Source organism: Trachypithecus francoisi, unplaced genomic scaffold (genome assembly GCF_009764315.1).
Source record: "Trachypithecus francoisi isolate TF-2019V2 unplaced genomic scaffold, Tfra_2.0 Lachesis_group13, whole genome shotgun sequence".
NCBI classification, from domain to species: Eukaryota; Metazoa; Chordata; class Mammalia; order Primates; family Cercopithecidae; genus Trachypithecus; species Trachypithecus francoisi.
The window spans coordinates 15,467,601-15,487,832 of NW_022681458.1; the positions used below are offsets into that span (position 1 = coordinate 15,467,601).

Sequence of the window (20,232 nt, forward strand, 5' to 3'; positions counted from 1 at the left end):
ATCCAATGTGACTGGTGTCCTTATAAAAAAGGGAAATTTGGACAGAGACACACATGGGGGAAATGCCAGGTAAAGATGAAGCCAGAGATCAGAGTGATGCTTCCACAAACCAAGGAATGCCAGAGATTGCCAGCAAACCATGTCAAGCTAGGGAGGGTCTTCTTCACAGACCCCAGGGAAATACAATGCCAATATTTTGATCTTGAACTTCTAGCCTTGAGAATTGTGAGACAATAAATGTTCATTGTTTAGGCCAATTGGTTTGTGGTACTTTGTTAGGGCAGCCCAAGGAAACTGATACATGTTTAATGTTGGACTAAAGATTGTTTGACCTTTATTTTACAGGCAAAAGGAGTGCACAGAAAAAGTCAGGGCAGAGACATGATCTGACCAATTAATCTGATTTCCATATGTTAAATTGACTAAATGGGGTGTTTAGGGGCTAGAGACAGGAATCCCAGGATGAAGTCCACAACACAACTGCAAACTACAGTATCTGGCACCTAGTAGGTGATCAATAAATAATTATATCTTATATTTCCTAGTTCTTAATATTTGACACAGTTCTTGTATCACTTCGTTTAATTATTGCAACCACCCCATGAGGGAGATAGTATATCTCGTTTACAAATGAGCAAATTGATGTTCAAAAATGGTGAGAGATGGAGCCAAAAATTAAATCCAGATTTGTCTGTTTCGAGGGCCCAAGTTCTTTACTACTAGCATTCATGATCATGTAGTAAATATATGTTTAATAACTGAGTGAATGCATGTGGATGCTTGTGTTTGCATTCATGTGCATAAATATGACTGAGAAATAAGGCTGAAAAGAGTAACTGCTATAATATAAATTCATCCCTTCAGGTTACTGAGGTGGATATTTTACAGGGAAATTAGCTAGAAAAAGAAATACCTATATGTAGAAAATTCATAAGCATTTTAATAATTAGGAATGATACACAATTTATTCTGCTCAAGGAAAACTAAATTAAGAAGCAGACTACAGATACAGGCATGAGGAGATTTGAAATATTGAGTGAGTATTGGGCCAGTCAAGTCAAATTAAAAACTTAAGCCCATTTAAACTCCACTGTGATGACTTCTTTTGAAGTCTTTAACTGATGTGTGAAAGATCATTTGACTCTCAAGCATTTCCATTTCAACTCATGTTCATTTGTATTTATAACACGGGCACAGTTGAGTTTCAGTAGACTTATATTATTTATCTCTTTATATGGGTCACTTTCTGTTTCTTACCCAATTCTTTACTGCCTTATGTACTCAATAAAATAAAATGATGCCTTTATTCAAGTATGCCTTTGCTTAATTTACTGTCTAGGCTTATTTGATTATTCAAGAAATTTGAGGGCAAATAGCAACTGTCTGGGATATAAACTCAGAGGAGAAGTGTCACCGAAAAAAGCAAAACACACGAAAGATCATGTTTATGAAAGGCCAAAAAGGAAGTCACAAAATGGGTCAAAATGCAGGAAGAGTAGTACCATGAGATAAAATAAACTTTTTATATATCAGGACACTTTTCAGACTTGGCTAGGAGAACACACTCAGCTAGTTGCACAATAGCTTTCAAGAACAATAATGTTCTTCTCAATAAAGAATCAATTCAGCATTGAGGTATTCGACAAGTCTAATCATATATGTTGTATTTGACAAGTCTAATCATATATATATCAAGTTGCTTTTTAAACATACCTATATCAGTTTTACACACGTGTGTGCACACACAGATATGTATATATAAAATGGTGATGTGATTCACTTAATGAAACCTATCGAATACATTAAATGATAATATAGAAACGTATACCATCTACAACAATGGCACTGTCCATGTATTTCTGTATTACGAAGTAAGACAGTGTACAGTTTTCAGAGGAGAAAGTTCACAGAGAAAATGCATTGTTAGGACATACCAGCTGATGTAATGCAGCACCTCTAAGTTCATGGTATACGTTCCAGTGCCCACTAATAAATAATAAGGGCACAGAGTGACAATCAATCAATCAGTATCAGTTGAATGCATGAACATTTTCAAAAAACTGTTTCTCTCTTCATGAAAACTCAAAGAATTAATTTTCAAGCCTCTACTTTTAATTGCACAAGTGTCACACTTCTAAACTCTAAGAACAGCCGGGTCAACCCCAATACTGAAATTTGTGCTAGAATTTTACGAAAGAAATAGGCTTGTTCCCTTCATTTACACATGGAAAAGCTGGTGCTACTGTGGCTGTGGACTGATAGAAGTGTTTAAGCAGCTTTAAAGCCGCCTGGGATGCTGCTGTAGCGGAGGGCAGAGGGACAGCTGTCTTTGACGCCACTGGACAGCTCCCAATCTTACCTATTGCAGCTCCAGAGTACTGTGCTGTCTTTATGCTGTGTCATTTACATCACAGACAACCTTGCTAGGTTCTCCTTCCTAGCTCTTCTGAAGGTAATCTAAAGAGCATTTCTCTTAAATATTCACACAAACCCTCCCTTACCACTGAAGAGAAGAAACTCATGGGCAGTTTTGGAAATGTAGACTATTTTGTAGTGTTAGTTCTGTAGAGGGATTCACTGACTTGCAGAGCTTCATGCCTGTGGAATATGTAGCTCTTAAGGACTCACCTTAGTTCACAGTATTCTCATACTGCAATCCTTGGGAGCCCAAAGGATGCCACTTGTCACAGAGGATGGCCATGACACAATTTGCATCAGAAAGGAGTTATTGTTAGATGGTAATGTAGATGAGTGCACAGAACATAACTCATGGAGAGCACCATTGATCACCAAGACTCTTTGACACCAGCCACCACTGACACCAGTGTCTCCATTCTAGACATGGAGACAGCCAGATTTTGTTTGACATCTCTAAAGCAGGGAGTCTCCTATCTCTAATCAGGGCAATTCATCCAAGCTGCACATTCTCAAAATTCTAGGCACACTCATTCCTACCCACTAGGACAGCTGAATCTTTTGACAAACTAGAGGTTAGATAAATTCAATCTAGCATGCTTCACAGCTCAGTTTTCCTTGGCCACACCAATAGCCTTTTTTTTTTTTCTTTTTTTTGCTCTTCTGCATACTTTTTTGCTTTCCTGAAGTCTGTGCCTTACATCAGTTGTGATGACAGATCTTTTTATTAAAATATATTGGTCCCTGGTTTGGTAATTATAGAGATAAATGCTATTCCAAATCATTTTATTCACATTCCATTTTACACCCCCTAAATACTGATATTTGCAAAATATAGCTTAAGGAAATACCTGATGTTTTATCACTTCAACTCTGTTTGACTCTAGTAATTTTTTTATTTTTTATTTTTTATTTTTGAGACAGAGTCTCACTCTTTCACCCAGGCTAGAGTGCAGTGGCACGATCTCGGCTCATCACAAGCTCTGCCTTCCGGGTTCACGCCATTCTCCTGCCTCAGCCTCCCGAGTAGCTGGGACTACAGGTGCCCGCCACCACACCTGGCTAATTTTTAAAAATCATTTACTCAGGACTATTTAAAAATATTTGAAGACCATTAAATCACTTAGTTTTGGAACTTCCCTATTCTACTCATACAAACTAAAATAGACATACATATCACTTGATATCATATTTTGCTATATATTTTAAGAATATTTTTAAAATTTGCCCTTTAAAGTATTTGACTATACATTTCTTGTTTAATTTATGGTTAACGATAAGTTTTTTCGGCAAATGTGCATATGCCAGGATTTTGGCAAAGGGAGGAAATTCAATGAAAATATTGTTTTCCAAAAAAATTTGCTTTTTTTTTTTTTTTTAAAGAGATAGGGTCTCACTATGTTGCACAGACTGGAGTGCAGTGACATTGACAGTCACAATCTTGGCACATTGCAGCTTGTAACTCCTGGGCTCAAGTGATCCTCCTGTCTTAGCTTCCTGAGTAAGCTGGGACTACAGGCATGCACTACTGCACCCAGCTAAAAATGACTTTTTTAGTGAATACATAATTAGACAATTAATGAAGTTGGTATACTTACTCATAATAAATATTTGATGAAATATTGATTATATTACATTTTATAGGTTTTTTAAAAAAAGTATTTTGGAACCAATAATTCAAGATGCTCAACCAATATTCGTTTCCTTGCTGAACTAAAAACTATACTTCCCAACAGCCCTCACAGCTAGGCATAGTCATGTGACCCAGCCAGAGCATCTGGTTTATGAGTGAAAGGGAAGTGTACAATTTTTGATCATACTGTAGAATAAAGGAACCTGCCTTCCCTTCCCCCTACTTGACGGCTAAAATGCAGACATGGCAGAAGGAGATGGAGCAGCCTTTTTAGATCACAAGAGGGAATTTGTACAGAGAAGATAGGTGAGAAAAATATGAAGGAGTCGGGACCTAAAACAGGGTGGAGATGCCATATCAGTCCTGGACTGGTTGTGCTTAAACTATCACAGAGAGGAGGGAAGAGTCTTTTACTTTACTTAAGTCAAGGTTCTTTTTTCCTTTGTTATAACAGTCAAACTGGCATCCTAGGTGGTATTTTGGAAAGTACAGAGCAGAATTAGATACAACTCCAGCTCTCAAGATGTTCTGGTAGGGGAGATACCTATATAGCTGTATATTTTTATATAAGCAATTTACCTAAATATAAATTTATATAGCAATATATAAATATATCTATATATATTTATATAGCTATATATTATATAGTTATACACACATATACATAAATTTATAGATATAAAGTTGATTTTATTTACATTGCCTTTTCTATCAAATCTGAACACATATATATAACACAGTACAAATGTATATATAATATCCCTGACCAGTCACCACAGTCAAGAGCTTTAAAACCTATCATTGTTGGCCGGGCACGGTGACTCACGCCTGTAATCCCAGCACTTTGGGAGGCCAAGACGGGTGGATCATGAGGTCAGGACATCGAGACCATCCTGGCTAACACGGTTGAAACCCTGTCTCTACTAAAAATACCAAAAAAAAAAAAACCAAACAAATTAGTCCGGCGTAGTGGCAGAAGCATGTAGGCCTGCAGCCCCAGCTACCCGGGAGGCTAAGGCAGGAGAATGGCGTGAACCCGGGAGACGGAGCTTGCAATGAGCCAAGATCACGACGCTGCACTCCAGCCTGGGCGACAGAGCGAGATTCCATCTCAAACAACAAAAAAACCCCTATCATTGTTATAAAGTATATGGCCAAACACACACACACACACACACACACACACACACACACATATATATATACTGTATATATAGTGTGTATATATATAGACACAATATTGCTTATTATTTTCTCACACTTAATGTAAGTCCGATGACTTTGCTCATTGATAGCAACTTTTGGTCAACTCTTCCCATGTTCAATTCCTCAACATCTCTGTGTTCACAGTCGATGGAGCATGGCTTGCCTTATAAGTGGACTTCTTAATGCATAAATGCATTTTGCTAATGAGTTCCCGGAACACGCTAATGACATTTTGTTCTGGATCATTTCCAAAGTGGTTGCAAGCACACAAGCTCATTTAAGAGAAAGAGAGAGAGTTCAGAGGAAGACATTTATTCAGTGACTATTAACTAAAAACATTTGCACATAAATGTGATTACTTGAGAAATTGCATCAGAGTCTGATTGACTGACATTGGAAATTTAAAATAGACTCCCTTGAAGTTCAAAGCTTTACCACAAATCACAAGAATCATTAATTACCCTACACAGGATCTTGGGAGTTGCCTGTTTGTAAAATCTGCTGCCTTTATGTTCATAAAGTAGAAAAGCAGAGTCCCAAAAAACAACTAGAAAATGGAATTTTGTTAATTAAAACAATAAGTAAACACAAAGTCTGAAAGAATGCCAAGGGTCTACCGTTTGTTGATGAGGTATGATTTCTCTACAACAGCAGCATATGGAGATCACGTAACTGTGATATATTTGATCCAAGTGGATTAAAATACTAGTCTGGCATTTGAAATAATTTCTGAAAAATACAGAGTTACTATAATTTCATCACAATTTTCAAGCAATAGAATTGATATGTACCATAGAATTTATTTTATTTTATCATTTTATTTTTTAGAGTTATTTGAACATGTTTAATGTGAGTCAAATCAGTATAAATGACATAATAATTTGAATACGTGAACAAGCTCTTTTTTGGCCACTAAATTTTTACATCTTTCCTTCTCTCTGAATATACATTTTCATTGCCCAATCCTCAATTTAATCTTTTACTTTTTTATTTTTTAAATTGACAGATAAAATTAAATGTATTTATTGTGTAAGACATGATATTTTGAAGTATATATATACTGCAGAATGACTAAATCTAGCCAATTGACTTATGCATTACCTCACATAGTCCATCACAGAGTTTAACATCTGTTTTTGTTTTGTTTGCTGTATTTTCCTATTTATGTCTGTATTTTTCTTTGCTTTTAGTTTTAATTAAAAAAAAAAAACAGCATTCTGATTAGGGTACTACCTCTTGGGTTCAAATTCCTGATATGTTGATTAATAACTGAGCTCTTGGGCCTCAGTTTCCTTATCTGTAGACTGGAGATAATAATAGCAACTAATTCATAGTGTGGTGGGGTGTGAGTTAACATGTGCAATGCACTTTGTACAGTGGCAGGCACGTTGTCAGTGTGTGGTGGATGTTAGTGGTATCATCCACCATAATAGAAAGAGCTAGTAAATTGAGTATCTGATACATGAATAGATCACTTTTCACCTAATAAATAACTTTGATGCTATTAAAATAATGGCTAAGAAAATAATATCCCATCATAAATTGAAGAAGGGAATCTAAACAACATGTGCAGATTTCAATAATTTGTGCTATAGACATGTCTGATGATTCTGTATTTGGAAAGACTTCATGTCATTCATGTTCTAAGATTTTGATGGGGGAAATTAATAAGGTCCTGGACATTGAAAAACATTTTTATCCAGTCATGTTGAGTTCAATAAAAAGGATTATTTTGAGAAAATATAAGTTGGCAAATAAACCTTTAATCATTGTATTCTATATCTAAAAGAAGGAAAAATAAGGAAGAGGAACAGAAAGAGAAAGAGAGAGAGAGAGAGAGAGTAATATGAGTGAATAGATTTTTAAAAAGCAGAGAGTCGCAGGAATCAGAATAATCCAGAGTTTATCGGTTTACGCTGACACATTTTCCTGGCAAAGGCCCTGACTGTAGGCAGAGTCACATGACCAGGAGGCTGTGTGTGTGTGTCTGCTTAAGAGCCCGTGAAGCTCTTTGGCTACAAACTAGCATGTGTACCATGTGACGCTGGGGTTGCCATGGTAAGTACATAGTGTGCAACTGATGCTTTTTTTCCTGATATGCTGCTCTATCATAAATGCACCAGAATTCAAATTAATACTAAAAAGAAAATCACTGCAAGAGGAAGTTTTATGGGGCTTTGATTAAATATTCAGCACTTATGCGTGAGCTCACCCTAGATTCTGCAAACATATGTACTATATCTATCATTTTTCCTCAAATATAATTTATCTTAAAATTGTCGATGGATCATCAGTATACAATTAAATAAATATATTAACCTCAGTTTTATTGTTTTCTCTTTGGCTGTGCTGAGGTTTACTTTATAGTGAGATTTTTAGCTACCTGAATACTATTGATTTCAAAAGAAAATGATTTTTCTTTGTTCTTCAAAATATTTCCATGCAAAATGCCAGAGACAACGCAAGGAATTCCGGGTATTCTGAACTTTGTGAAAATCTGAAGACACTATTATGGATCCAATGTGAAAGCTGTCCCAAATACCAGTTCGTGGCTTTGGAAACTTTCGAGTGCTCAGAAGGTCCTCTTGGTTCTCCACAGTGTCACTATGCAAAATGCAAGCTTAGCATTTGAACTGTGAATTTGGAATCCTGCTGTGGTTTCTTTTGTGGTCTGCCAGATTTGATTCATGTACAAGAAACTGATGGGCAGGCCATTACTTGTCCCTAAATGCCCCCTACCCACCCCCACCAAAATAATGCATTATTTCCTATTCTCTCTTTCCTTTTTCATAACTGTTCTTTGGAGTCAGATACATCTGAGCTTTACCCTAATTCTGCCACTGGCTAATTATATGATCTTGGAGAATTTCTTAAAGTCTCTAAGACTCAGCTTAAATAAAACAAATGATAGAATCTGCCTCATGGAGATATTATCTGGATTAAACAGATGCAACATGTAAAGAATTTATAGGATATGTTATATAATAAGCACTAAATCAATGTTATCGGTTATTATGGTCTCTTTACGGTCACTTACATTTTTCTCTCTTACATTATGCAAATTTGTAAAAACAGGCAGTCCTAGAACTTTAAACATTTCGTGAAATGTTCTTGAAGTTTTACTGTGCATGTGGATCAATAATCCAAAGAAGTCAACCACAAATGCAATTCTAAAGCCCAGTTTCCTGATGCTTTCCCAGGAATCACCTTTGGGAAGGCCAGAATACATCGAAATCCCTTCCAAAGAATTGGCCTAGGTGATGACAATTAGGTCAACAAAATGAACGGATAGAGTAGCAGGTGTTTGAAAGCTATGAACTGCAGGCCAAATTCGACTTGTCAACTGTCTTTGTAAATAAAGTTTTATTGAAACACTGCCACACTCATTCATTTAAGTAGCCTTGAGGGCAATTTCATGCTACAGCAGCAGAACTGGGTAGTTGCTGTATGGTACAAATGCCCAAAATAATCAAATGATCACTATCTGAAAATATTTGCTGAGCTATGGACTAGAGGGTACCTGAGTAGGAAAACACAGAAAGTGGGAGGAAGGTTTTAAAGAGCAGAACTGCCAAATGGTATTCAGAACTCAAGTTTCAAAGTAAGCATTCCAGGTTTCCCCTGGATTCCCATATTGAAAAAGAACTCAAAGGCCAGCAGGGAAGAGAGGACAATAATCAACTATGGCTGGGACAAAAACGAATATTTTAAATTATAAATGACGATAAACTTCATTGATTATTCTCTTCCTGAGAAGGGAGAACGCTTTCTTACTAGGTCAGCCCTACAGAATTCAGATATCTTTCAAAGACTGAACGAGGAAAAATCAACCCCTTCCGCATACCCATCAGGTCCCCCAAATCCAGAAATGTTACCTTGATCTGCACGATAAGGAGCTTAACCAGACAGAGGAGTAGAGAGAGGAAAGCCTGGGTTGGCTGGTATGGGGACTCTTAGGAGTTTATAGGTAGGAAGGAGAGTCATTGATTTTCTGTTTTTTGGGGTTTTTTGTTTTTGTTTTTTTTTTGTTTTTTTGTTTTTTTGTTTTGTTTTTGGAATAAAATGCTCCTTTGGATATTCTTCCAGAGACACCAGCAAAGATCTGAATCACTTTACAAATCTTCCAGGTCATTAGATTCTCATTTGTTCAAAAGGGATTCTGTACCAGATCTGGCCATTATTTGGCTCACTTTTAATTTTATGCATGGAAAGAAAATGATTAGATGAGGTGTATTAAACTCAGACTAGAATTATGTAGATTATGTAAAGAATGCTAGTAGACCAGAATAAAAGATAGCAAGCAATAATGTCTGTGAAGACCAGAGAAGGTCTCAGTGAGATACCACTTGGGCTGAGTCCTGAAGGAGCCACAGGAACTTGGACAGGGAAGGAAACACACGGGTGGTGAACGACGGAAAGGACACAGACGTGAGCAAAGGCTAAACTTGCGGGAGGACTACACATTCTCTATGGCTGGAGAGCACTGGCCCATCCAGCAATACTGATGTTCCATTTAGTCCTCACTACAATCTGTCAAGACGGGCATTGGGATTGTGATTTTTACAGATGAGGAAACTGTGATATTAAAAGGAAAAATATATTTGACTAAAATTACACAGTTTGATGAAGTGTCATTATTTGTATCTCACTTAGTATCACCTTAAGAAAACTGTCCCTTTCGTGGACAATCTCTGGAAGGTTGAATTCTGGATGGTGACTATTTGGGGTAAGATTGAATAGTTACCCAATCTGAACATTCCCTAACATTTCTCCATCTATCTTGGAGTTGTTAGGATGCCAGGCAGCTTTTCTGCTCAGAGGTCATTACAAGGTTTTTAAACTTTCCATTTTTCTTACGCAAAGGTTCTAGGTTTGATTGCCCAACTGATGGCCATGTCCAATAAAAATCTAAACTAAACAGAATAATTTTGGTTGGAACTAGTCTTATTTCTCTTTTTAATTTAGCAGTGACTTGCTATATGACCACAGGTCCACACTTTTCCTGCTTGGATGATATTACATATTAATCCAAATCTGAGAAAAATTGTAAAATAGGGAATTAGTTACCGGCTCAGGGCCACTCTTTTTCTTTCACAGTCTTCTTGCTGCTTCTATTTTCCCCTTAAAACTGCAGTGCTCTCTCACCTATTTTATGGAGCGAGTCTAATAAAATCATTCACAGTCAGGTAGAAGAAGTGACTAATAATCATCAAACTATATTAATATGTTATCTCTTTGCTTGTCTTATTAAAAGTGAACAAATATGCAAGCCAAAAGAGTCATTTCATAATTTGGGGATTTATGGCTTCTAGGCATTTCAAGAGAGGTATTTTCTCAGGGTACCAGTTGAGTAAGCACTTCCTCAAACTACACCACATGACTAGCTTCCTATTCATTCATTAATAAAATCTCAGGATATCAATCATTGAATCAATCACTCAGATATACTTATTGAGTGTCCCCTGTTTCAAGTGCAGTGGAAGAGCAAAGCGAGTTCCTGCCCTTGTGTTGTGGGTACATTAGTGTGTAAGAGTTCACACTGACTTAGCACTTACCATGGATTCTCTTTTATGCTTTCATTGTGTCTAAGTCCGTTTATTTCTTACAACATCCTAATCTGTAGGTACTGATATTACATGGAGAAAACTGCAGCCCAGAGCGTCTGAGTAATTTGTCTGTCATCATACAGCCAGGAAGAATGAGAGTAAAATGTGGCTTGGAAGGAAGTCTGACTCTACAGATCCCACTGTTACATTATATTATAGGTTGAGGTGAAAATATTAAGTAGAATTTTTTTTAAAAGAAAAGATAAAGAAAGCAAAGATAAGTATAACATGTAACTAATTTTCTAGGGGATGTTACAATTTTTAAATTTCAATTATCAAGAATTAATTCCCACCAAACTATGTCTTTATTATTTCATCTTGATGTTTCTCACTGTAATGAATTTAAACTTGAGCTTACCCTTAACTATTCCTCTCCCCCTTCATTTCTTTCTTTCTTTTTCTCTCTCTCATACAATGACACACTAATTCTTTTACACAATCTTGTCATCAAACTGAAAATAATACACTTATATGACCTGTATGTCCCATTAGTACAGTTTCATTACTTAAACAAAAGAGTTTCTCTTGAAAACCTCTTCATTAATGTGCCTGCTAAAATCTACTACAATAAAACTCTTGGTGGTTGTATAAAATCCTAAAGTAATTCTAAAAACACAAACATTTATTTATCTTTGATTATTCTCTACACAACAGTAGTTTCCTTCCTACCACAGAGAAAAAAAAAAAGTGTATTTTTAAACATATTAGATAGGCCTCTTAGAAAAGTCCATTTTCAAACAGAAACTCGACAATAGAAAGGCCTCTTTAATTTCCCCCTCACATTAAGTTTCCTATTCCAAGTGTGTGTCAAGAATTTAATTGCAGCATGAAATTAGCCAGTTATAAAATACTGTACTTGTGCCCTTGCCTTCTAAAGTAGAATGCACTAAATAATTTGCTTAATGGCCTCTAACATGAGACCTCAATTTAATAACCAGAGTGCCCTTACGTGTTGGATAAATTCCTAGTGAGATATGCTCTGTGTGTAATCCATCAAAACATCAATAGATCAAACACACACACTCACACACACACAGAAACTAAAAGAAAAATATAAAGCTGATATGCCAAGCTGATGAGTTTAAAACGAACCAGCCTGGCAGATGACTGTACCTTTTGTAGGAATGCATGTGATTCCTTCTCTTATAGCTGTGTGAGCAATACCCTCAAGGACTCAGCGGTGGGAGATTACATGGCCAGTCCACAGACATGAGTATGTTAGGGACCTTACATGTTTCTGTCTCTTTTTTCTGAAATCTTTATTTCTTTAAAAAAAAAAAAAAAATCAGTTTCTATAGTTGAGGTTGCCAAAAGGTTGGCTTCCAGAAAAGCTATGTTTCTATAATGATTATGTGTCAGTTTAGACATACCACTTTCAATATGATGGAAATGAATTCAATCCTTTTTTGTACTTCATAGAACTACAAAGATTTCTTTTCCTGATTACTTTTAACAAGCATTTTGCAAACTTATTAGTTCAGAGACTAGAGAAGATGGAAACAAAATCTAGTTGTTTAATGAATGGGCTAACATTTCTTGAACTATAATCTCCCTTTTCACTTTACTTTATGTTGAATTTATATCCACATATTGCTTTGGATTTATGAGAACGAAGTCAATGAGAGTAGCAGAAGATAATAGAATAAATATAAAATAAATTAAATGAAACAGAGGAAAGGATAATTTGAGGGAATTCCAAAACCTTCATATTGACTTTTTGACTTTGCAGTTTAGACTGGTAAATATAGGTAAATGCGTTGCTAAACCAATGCATTTATGGCATTTATAGTGAAGATATTGAAATGTAAGGACTTGATAAAAAATAATACTAGATCATAACTCTGGGACTTTAGGTCTCAAAAGCCAACATTAAAAAAATTTAATATTTCTGTTAATGTATGAGATAAGTAAAATGGATGACTCTTCCTGTAGTACTTAGAAGTGGTGTGCTATATTATTTACGAGGTTATTTGCTTTGCTCAGAGATGATAATTAGGATTTGAATAAAGCAAATTGAAACTGGAGAACATTAAAAGAAAGTATGCAGATGAGATTAATTTGACTTACTTATATCTCAGAAGAAAAATAATTTGATAAAAACTTAAATTTTAATTAGTTCATTGTCCTGCTATCACATTTAATACAAAATTACATATTCTTAGTTCACTTTTTAAAATCTACCTTAATTAATTTGAAAGAGTTGAGGAAGACTCTTTTTCCCCAAAGTTTAGGTATTAATGTAAACAAAATAAAATAAAATAAAATGTCATCTTTGAGATATTCAGTCTCAATCTTAAATTCATGATATTGAATTTCATCAAGTATCTTAGGGACTGTGTTATTAACATGAGGAATAAAGTATCTCCGAATCTTTATCTTAGAAAATTTCATAAAAAGATCATATATTTCCATCATTGATAATACCTTCATGATGCATGTAGTAAAAAGGTGAGGTTTTTATTAACTAAATTGACTGCTCAAAGAGTTGAAACTAGTGAATGTATCTATTATGTACTATTTCTTGTCTGCCAGAATATGTTGCATTCTTATCAGCAACCAACAAGAGCTGCTAGTTGGCATATGGAGATAGTTTTATTGTGCTGTATCAGGTTGATCATTATGAGCCTGTCACTAAAATAGGGTTTTATCTGTGTGACTGAGATAACATAACATGCATGTATTATTAAGCACATCATTAAAAAATAAACATGCATACACTTGTCTAGGTGAACACCAGGCCACAATATGAGAGATTTGTTTATTCCTCCACATGTTCACTAAGGCCATTTCATTTTTTTCCCAGGTTATAGTTCCTACAATAGTTCATACATGCCATCAAGCCTGAATTGAATTCTTCATTCAATTCTGGGGTGACAGAGGTCATGCTGTTTTCACGTTAACTAAATCACAGTCTGTCTCAAACCAAGATGACTAATTGTGTTAAATTAAAGATAGAGGTTCTTTGCTGAAGGCAGCTTACACAGAGGGCTGTGTTGACACCTCTAAGCTGACTTTCTTTTAGAATTCTAAGTCACATTGAAAGGGAATGACTTGGATAGACAGGGTCACTGCATTAATGACAAATCCACAAGCCACATGGCATTCATTCCTAAAACCCAATACCATCCTAATCTTTCATTCCCCTTCTTTAATGCAATCATATAACTGCACAGGCTTCACGTTTTCACCTCATTTCAAAATGCTCTCTTGCATGCACCATCTCTCCTTGGCGACTTCTAATTTTGTAAGAAGTGATAGAATACTTTCCCTTCCACTATAGACTCAGAAGAAGAGCTTTTATTTTCTAGTCATGTGTGAAACTGATTGACTTCTTTAGAAAACTCACATGGTGTCAACTCAAACCAGAGTATCAGAAAGCCATATTTTATTGTGTCTTTTAATAATGTCTGTTTATAATCATAAGAGCTTCTGATAGCTAGCCATTGGGAAGAATAGGAGTCATAGTATCTATCATTAAAAAGAATTGTTCATGATTAGAAACCAGACTAAGATGCTGTCATTAAAATATTCATGGACGTGTTCGGTTACTTTGTTTCCTTTTCTCCTTTATTCTCCTTGTTTTGTGCCTGAGAGTTTCCACCTGAAGGGTATCTCTACACTACAGTGATGCCCTCATCTGACTTTGCAAGTTTTGTATTGACTATACTTTTTTCCAGTTGTATTTTTAGCTGACATTGTTGGCAATGGTGTGTAGTTGAATTACTCCCTGCCAGTTTTTTTTTTTTTAATAGATCGGTTCACAGCGTCCTTGCCTATTGCTTATCTCTCCAGTTATCTGTCCTTTTTTGCTGTTGCTGGTGGTGTTCATTCAGACAGACGTCCTTTTTACCTGTTTATTCCAGTCTAACCCTGTGAAAAAAAATTCGTCATGAGTCAGGAGAAATTCCTCATGGCATGTATTACTGGTATTGTGATTTGAGTGGCAGCCGACTGACACTTAGAGAACAATTTATCTACCTGAATTGGACTAGACATCACTAATGCACATGGCAGATTGATTGTACAGCTTTAGTGGACGTATTCTTTATTAATGAGATTCAGTACGATTTGCTAAAAAGCCTTTTACTGGGTAGTCATTTTCCTTCCCCCTTCACAATCTCTTTTTATCCCATTTAATCTGTTGATCCATATACCATGTTTTGAAAATGTGTTTCTTTCCTCTACTTTTATTTGAAATACCGAGACATTTTAAATAATTGCTGGCAAACTGAACAGAACAAACACAAAATAAAAGAAAAGAAATATTGGAATTGAAATGGATTATAAAAGACAGGAAACCAGAAAAAGAATTAAAATCCTAAAAAGTCATTTAAATGAAGTAAATGTAAAATTATGTGGAAAAGAAGAAAACAAACCAAGAATAACATTTGACATTTGAAATAACTGATTTCTATAAATGAAAGTATTTGTATTGATAGGGGTTGTAAAGCGTCATGGGATTCCTTTCTAAAGAAAATATGCTACTTGTATTTACTGGCTGAGAGTTGTGAGTTGCTGAGGTTTGGGGACTTCAAACAGGCCCCAGCAAAAATCTAGAGAAAAACTACACATCTCTTAACCCTTTGCTTCATTATCCAGGGGCCACTAGGCAGGAGAGAATAATTTGTCTTAACTCTGAGTTTTTTCTAAAACACCAGAAGATGATGTAAGGTTGAACTATTTTAGATTCTAGTCTCACCCTGAACAAATATTCCCTCCTATGTAATTTCCAACCTGGTATAGGAGGAGGATAAAAAAGGAAGTGACTTTTCTACTCCTGAGAGAAGAGTCTTCATGTGCTCTGATTACTACAGATATTTCCCCATTATCTTTCTTTTTAAATTTCCCCATTACTGTTTATTTTTGTAAATCACAAAATGTCGTCTGTCCCCTAAGTAAAATAAAATGCTGAAAGAATAACGTTCTCCTAAAAATAACCTAGAAAACAATTTGCTTGACAAATGATTTTCAATCCTATTTTGTCACTCATCTCAAAAACAAATACTGTTTAAATTGTATATACTAACAGGCATCTAAATAATTTTTAAAATTATATGTGACAGTCTAATAATATCAAGCAGCCTAGGTGCTTAAGAAGACTTCTCACTAGGTGCGGGGACTCAAGCCTGTAATCCTAAGAGTTTGGAAGCCTGGGGAGGGAGGATTGCTTGAGTCCGGGACTTCAAGGCCAGCCTGGGCAACATAGTGAGATCCCATCTCTACCATCAGCTGGGCATGGTGGTGCCTGACTGTGGTCCTAGCTGCTTGGGAGGCTGAGGTGGGAGGATCACTTGAGCCTGGGAGGTTGAGGCTACAGTGGGCCATGATTGTACCACTGCACTCCAGCCTGGGCAACAGAGGGAGATCCTGTCTCAAAAAATTTTTTACAGTAAATAAATAAAACAAGAATCCCTCTAGAAAAAAATCCTAAAAACTCAAACTTATCCATGCCATTCTGATTCTCTCTGTAAAAGAGCTGGATATGTCAGAGTTACAATGACTGTATCAAGTACTATATGAATAAAGAAATACAAAAATTAGCCGGGTATGGTGGCATGTATGTGTAGTCTGAGCTACTCCAGAGGCTGAGGTGGAAGGATCACTTGAGCTTGGAAGGTAGAGGTTGCAGTGAGGCGAGATCACGCCACTGCACTCAGTCTGGGTGTCAGAGTGAGACCCTGTCTCAAAAACAAAAAAAAGAAAAGAAAAGAAAAAGAAAAAAGAACTCCTCTTTGCCTGTGCAAAAGACAGCTGTCAGTTATTGTTGGGCCAGCTTCCCCTAGCATCCTCAAACCAATATGAAGCTGAAACCTACCAGTAGCATTTACCCTGCAATGTTGAATATACATTGCTCTTCAGAAAAGAAATCCAACTACAAAAATATTTTAAAAATTATTTTAGGTTTTAGTTCTTGTAGACATAAAGTAGGCATTTTATCTTCATAATTCATTACTTCTTTCCCTCTTTAACTTTAGCCTAAATGTATGACATTTTCACCAAAACATTTACATTAATAGAGTAAAAATATAGCAGCTCATGTGCCAAGAAAAAAACCTTTCAGGGTAATTCCCTGAAAATATCTGGAAATTCATTAGCGAATTGCACTTACAATATCACATGTTATGCCTGCTTATTTACTATTCCCTTGGAGTCATCATCAGTGCACTGAGTGGGTTCAACACAATCTGATTTGACAAATGTTTAATAACCTACTACGCACAAGAGACAGCTTCTCTGCTCTTGGAAGCTAGTTTAATAATTAAGACTAAACCTACCAATTATTGCATCCTTTTGAATCTATTCATATGCCAAAATTATCCTCATGTAATTTTAACTATTTTAGGAGAAAGAACAAAATATGTGTACATTGATAAAATAAAACAAAATGATAAAGTGGAAAATTCACAGTTGGGGGCTGGGTACATGTGTCATTTGCAAATGTCCAAAGCAAACAATCTTCCCGTGTATTGCTTTCTACTCTACGTGGAAGTGGAATCTTTGTAGACATGGTGCCATATGATGTTATTAAGATAGCCACGTTAAGTGATAAAGGTGAAGGTAAAAATGGTGACAGTAACAATAATAATAATAATAGTAATAATAATATTAATACAAATACAATAAGAGCAGCTACCAATTCTATAGTAAGTTGGCTACCCCACTAGTTGTGCCACATGTTCTATCTTTTCTTTCTTTTAACAGCTCAACAAAATGAAGATTGTTATTTCCAATTCAAAAGGAATAAACAACTTTAAGAGTTAAGGGACTCATTATGAATCTCATTAAAGCTAGCAAGTGAAAGAAACTGATTCCACCTTGTATTAAGGCACAAGGATTTTCCCACTACTATGTTCCCTTTCACCCATATACACAGCATTACTCCAAGTTTCATTCTTACAATGAGGTAGTAACCTACAGGTTTATTGAAATACCCAAGAACAGAAAACATCCCCAATTTTCTATCTAGTTGAAAGCATCAACTAGTTATCTATGTATCCATCATTGCAAAAATGTCTTAAGTGAACATCACCAATGCTAATAACTGAATCTTCCCATTATCAGAGCATTTTTCCTTTTTGAAAATGTCAAGCATTCTGTAGGCCTACATCTGCCGTTTACCTTCCTTCTTAGATTACAGGATTTGTGCCTGTCATCTCTGCCCTAAACTGGAAAGCAGCCGAGTGTGTGGATCATATAGCTCTTAGAATCAGTGTCACCGATTGCATGATTTCACTAACTGCACAAAAGGCAGAGACCTCTAGGCAATTGTTCATTTGTTCTGGTTAATCTGGGTGCTTGCCCTCCATTTGCTATTTAATGAGTGTAAAGTTTCGGTTTTGCAAGATGAATACATTCTAGAGATCTGTACCTGTGGTTAACAATACTGTGTTATGCACTTAAAAATTTGTTAGGAGAATAGATCTCATGTGTGATGTTATTACACACATACAATAGCAAAACTTTCCTGAAACTTAAATGTGTATATGTATACAGTTTTTAGAGTTTTATAAAAGCATTTCAAATTTTTTGACTTTTCATAAGCATATTAAAAGTTTTATAAAAGTATTAACATTTCTGTAAAACTGTCAACCTCATACCTACAAATTATCAAAAGCGAAACATGAAATTCTAACAAATAGCAACAAATCATTGAAATCCTAATACACATCTCAAACATACTGTGTCTACAACTTTTCTCACCAAACCTGGTTATTCTGCCATCTTCCACATCTCAGTTAATGGAAACGCCATCCTTTTAGCTTGCTCTCACACTTCCCATCCAATCTGTCACCAAATTCTGTCAATTCTACCTTCAGAATGTAACTACGATTCCATCACATCTCACCTCCTCCAGGGCTGCTGCTCTGGTCCCAGCCACCATCTTCCCTCATCTCTATTGCTTTTACAGCCTCCTGACTGGTCTCCCTGCCCTGCCCCTACTGAGACCCGTCTCATCCCAATTTCACCCTGAGCTAAGCCAGCTTCCTGACAGTAACCTCCATGTCCTCACGAGATTGGACTCCATTGCTTCTGGCCCGATCTTCTAACCCCCACCTCACCTGCACTGCCCTGTTCGAACCACAGTGATATCCTTCACAGACCTTCTATGTGCTAGGAATGCTCCCCATTATGACCTCTTCTCTCCACATTCCTTCTTCCTTAGAAATCTGTGTTTCCTGAGGTCTGCATGGCTTCTTTATTCACTTATTACTTCAGGTCTTTACTCAAATGTCACATCCTCAGTGAGTCTTTCCCTGAGCTTATTTTAAATTGCACTATCCCCATGCTCCTGACCCCTAATTCTCTTGTTTAGGTTTTTTTTTTTTTTTTCACAGAATTTATTACATTTGCACTTACTCTGTATGTACTTGTTTCCTTTTTGTCTGCCTTCTCCACCTCCCAACCCCCTACCAGATGAGGACAAGCATGTTTTGGTATTTTGTTCACCATCTTATCCCAAGCACCTAGAGCAATGACTGACATATAATAGATGCCCAATATACGCTTAATGAAAAATTTAATATGGAAAAAAATAGCTATGCAATACATACAAACATCAACCTAATAGAAAATTAAGAAGTCTCCTTGGTAACAGCTCTCTTCATTCTTTGCTGAACCACTTCATTTTTTATTCAAACATCAGGATATGCTGAGTGGTATACTTAGCTCCAAATCAGAGACAAAAATGCAATTTACAATTAAAATAATGGATTTTAAATACTGGTCTTTTTATTTTTTAAAACATCTTCCTTGTACATCTTACTGAAATTGATTTTCTTTTTCTTTCTTTTATAAAGTGATCTTTTTTTCTGCTTCCTAGCAGGCTAGCTATATTCACATTCCAGTATGGACATGAGTACTCCATTGTGTATTTCCAAATATGAGCATTATTGGGAATAACTTTTAACTAGAGGCATGTGTTTCAAGCAGAGTTTCATTTTGAGGGGGGACTTGATTTTCCTTTTATCAATTCGTGATTAAAATTAATTTTAAGGTAACCCATACATATATAGTGAAGACATTTTCTTTAGGCGACCTCAAAGTTAGAAGTCTTGGAGCAATTTTATTAGCATGCTCAGGCTGTATTCTAGCAGTTTCATTTGTTACATTAGACACATTCTCTAGGAGACATTGCATTTTTAGCAGTTCAAAAAGTCCCCTGACTCACAGCCTTACTCCATAATAATTTCTTTTTCCTATGGGTTTTTTTTTTTTTTGAAACATTTTACAAAGGCCATCTTTGGTTAAAGATATCTTCCAATAGCTAGAAGAATATAAAAAATAGTCCTCGACAGGAAACTATTGACAGTCAGTCTATAACCATCTCTCCACATTTAACATTACTTTTCAAAGAAAAATTACCTTAAATTC

General features: G+C 35.9%; 1 protein-coding gene and 1 long non-coding RNA gene across 2 annotated transcripts in view; both read right to left on the reverse strand.

Annotated features, from left to right (window-relative positions):
• The window catches only part of NYAP2 (neuronal tyrosine-phosphorylated phosphoinositide-3-kinase adaptor 2), a 294,403-nt gene that overhangs the window by 256,867 nt on the left and 17,304 nt on the right, over positions 1-20,232 (reverse strand). The gene's annotated exons all lie outside the window — the stretch shown is intronic.
• On the reverse strand, positions 14,595-18,907 carry LOC117094443. Its single transcript, XR_004441549.1, has 2 exons — positions 18,707-18,907; positions 14,595-14,730 (listed from the first exon to the last, which is right to left on the reverse strand). It is a non-coding gene; the product is annotated as an uncharacterized LOC117094443 (long non-coding RNA).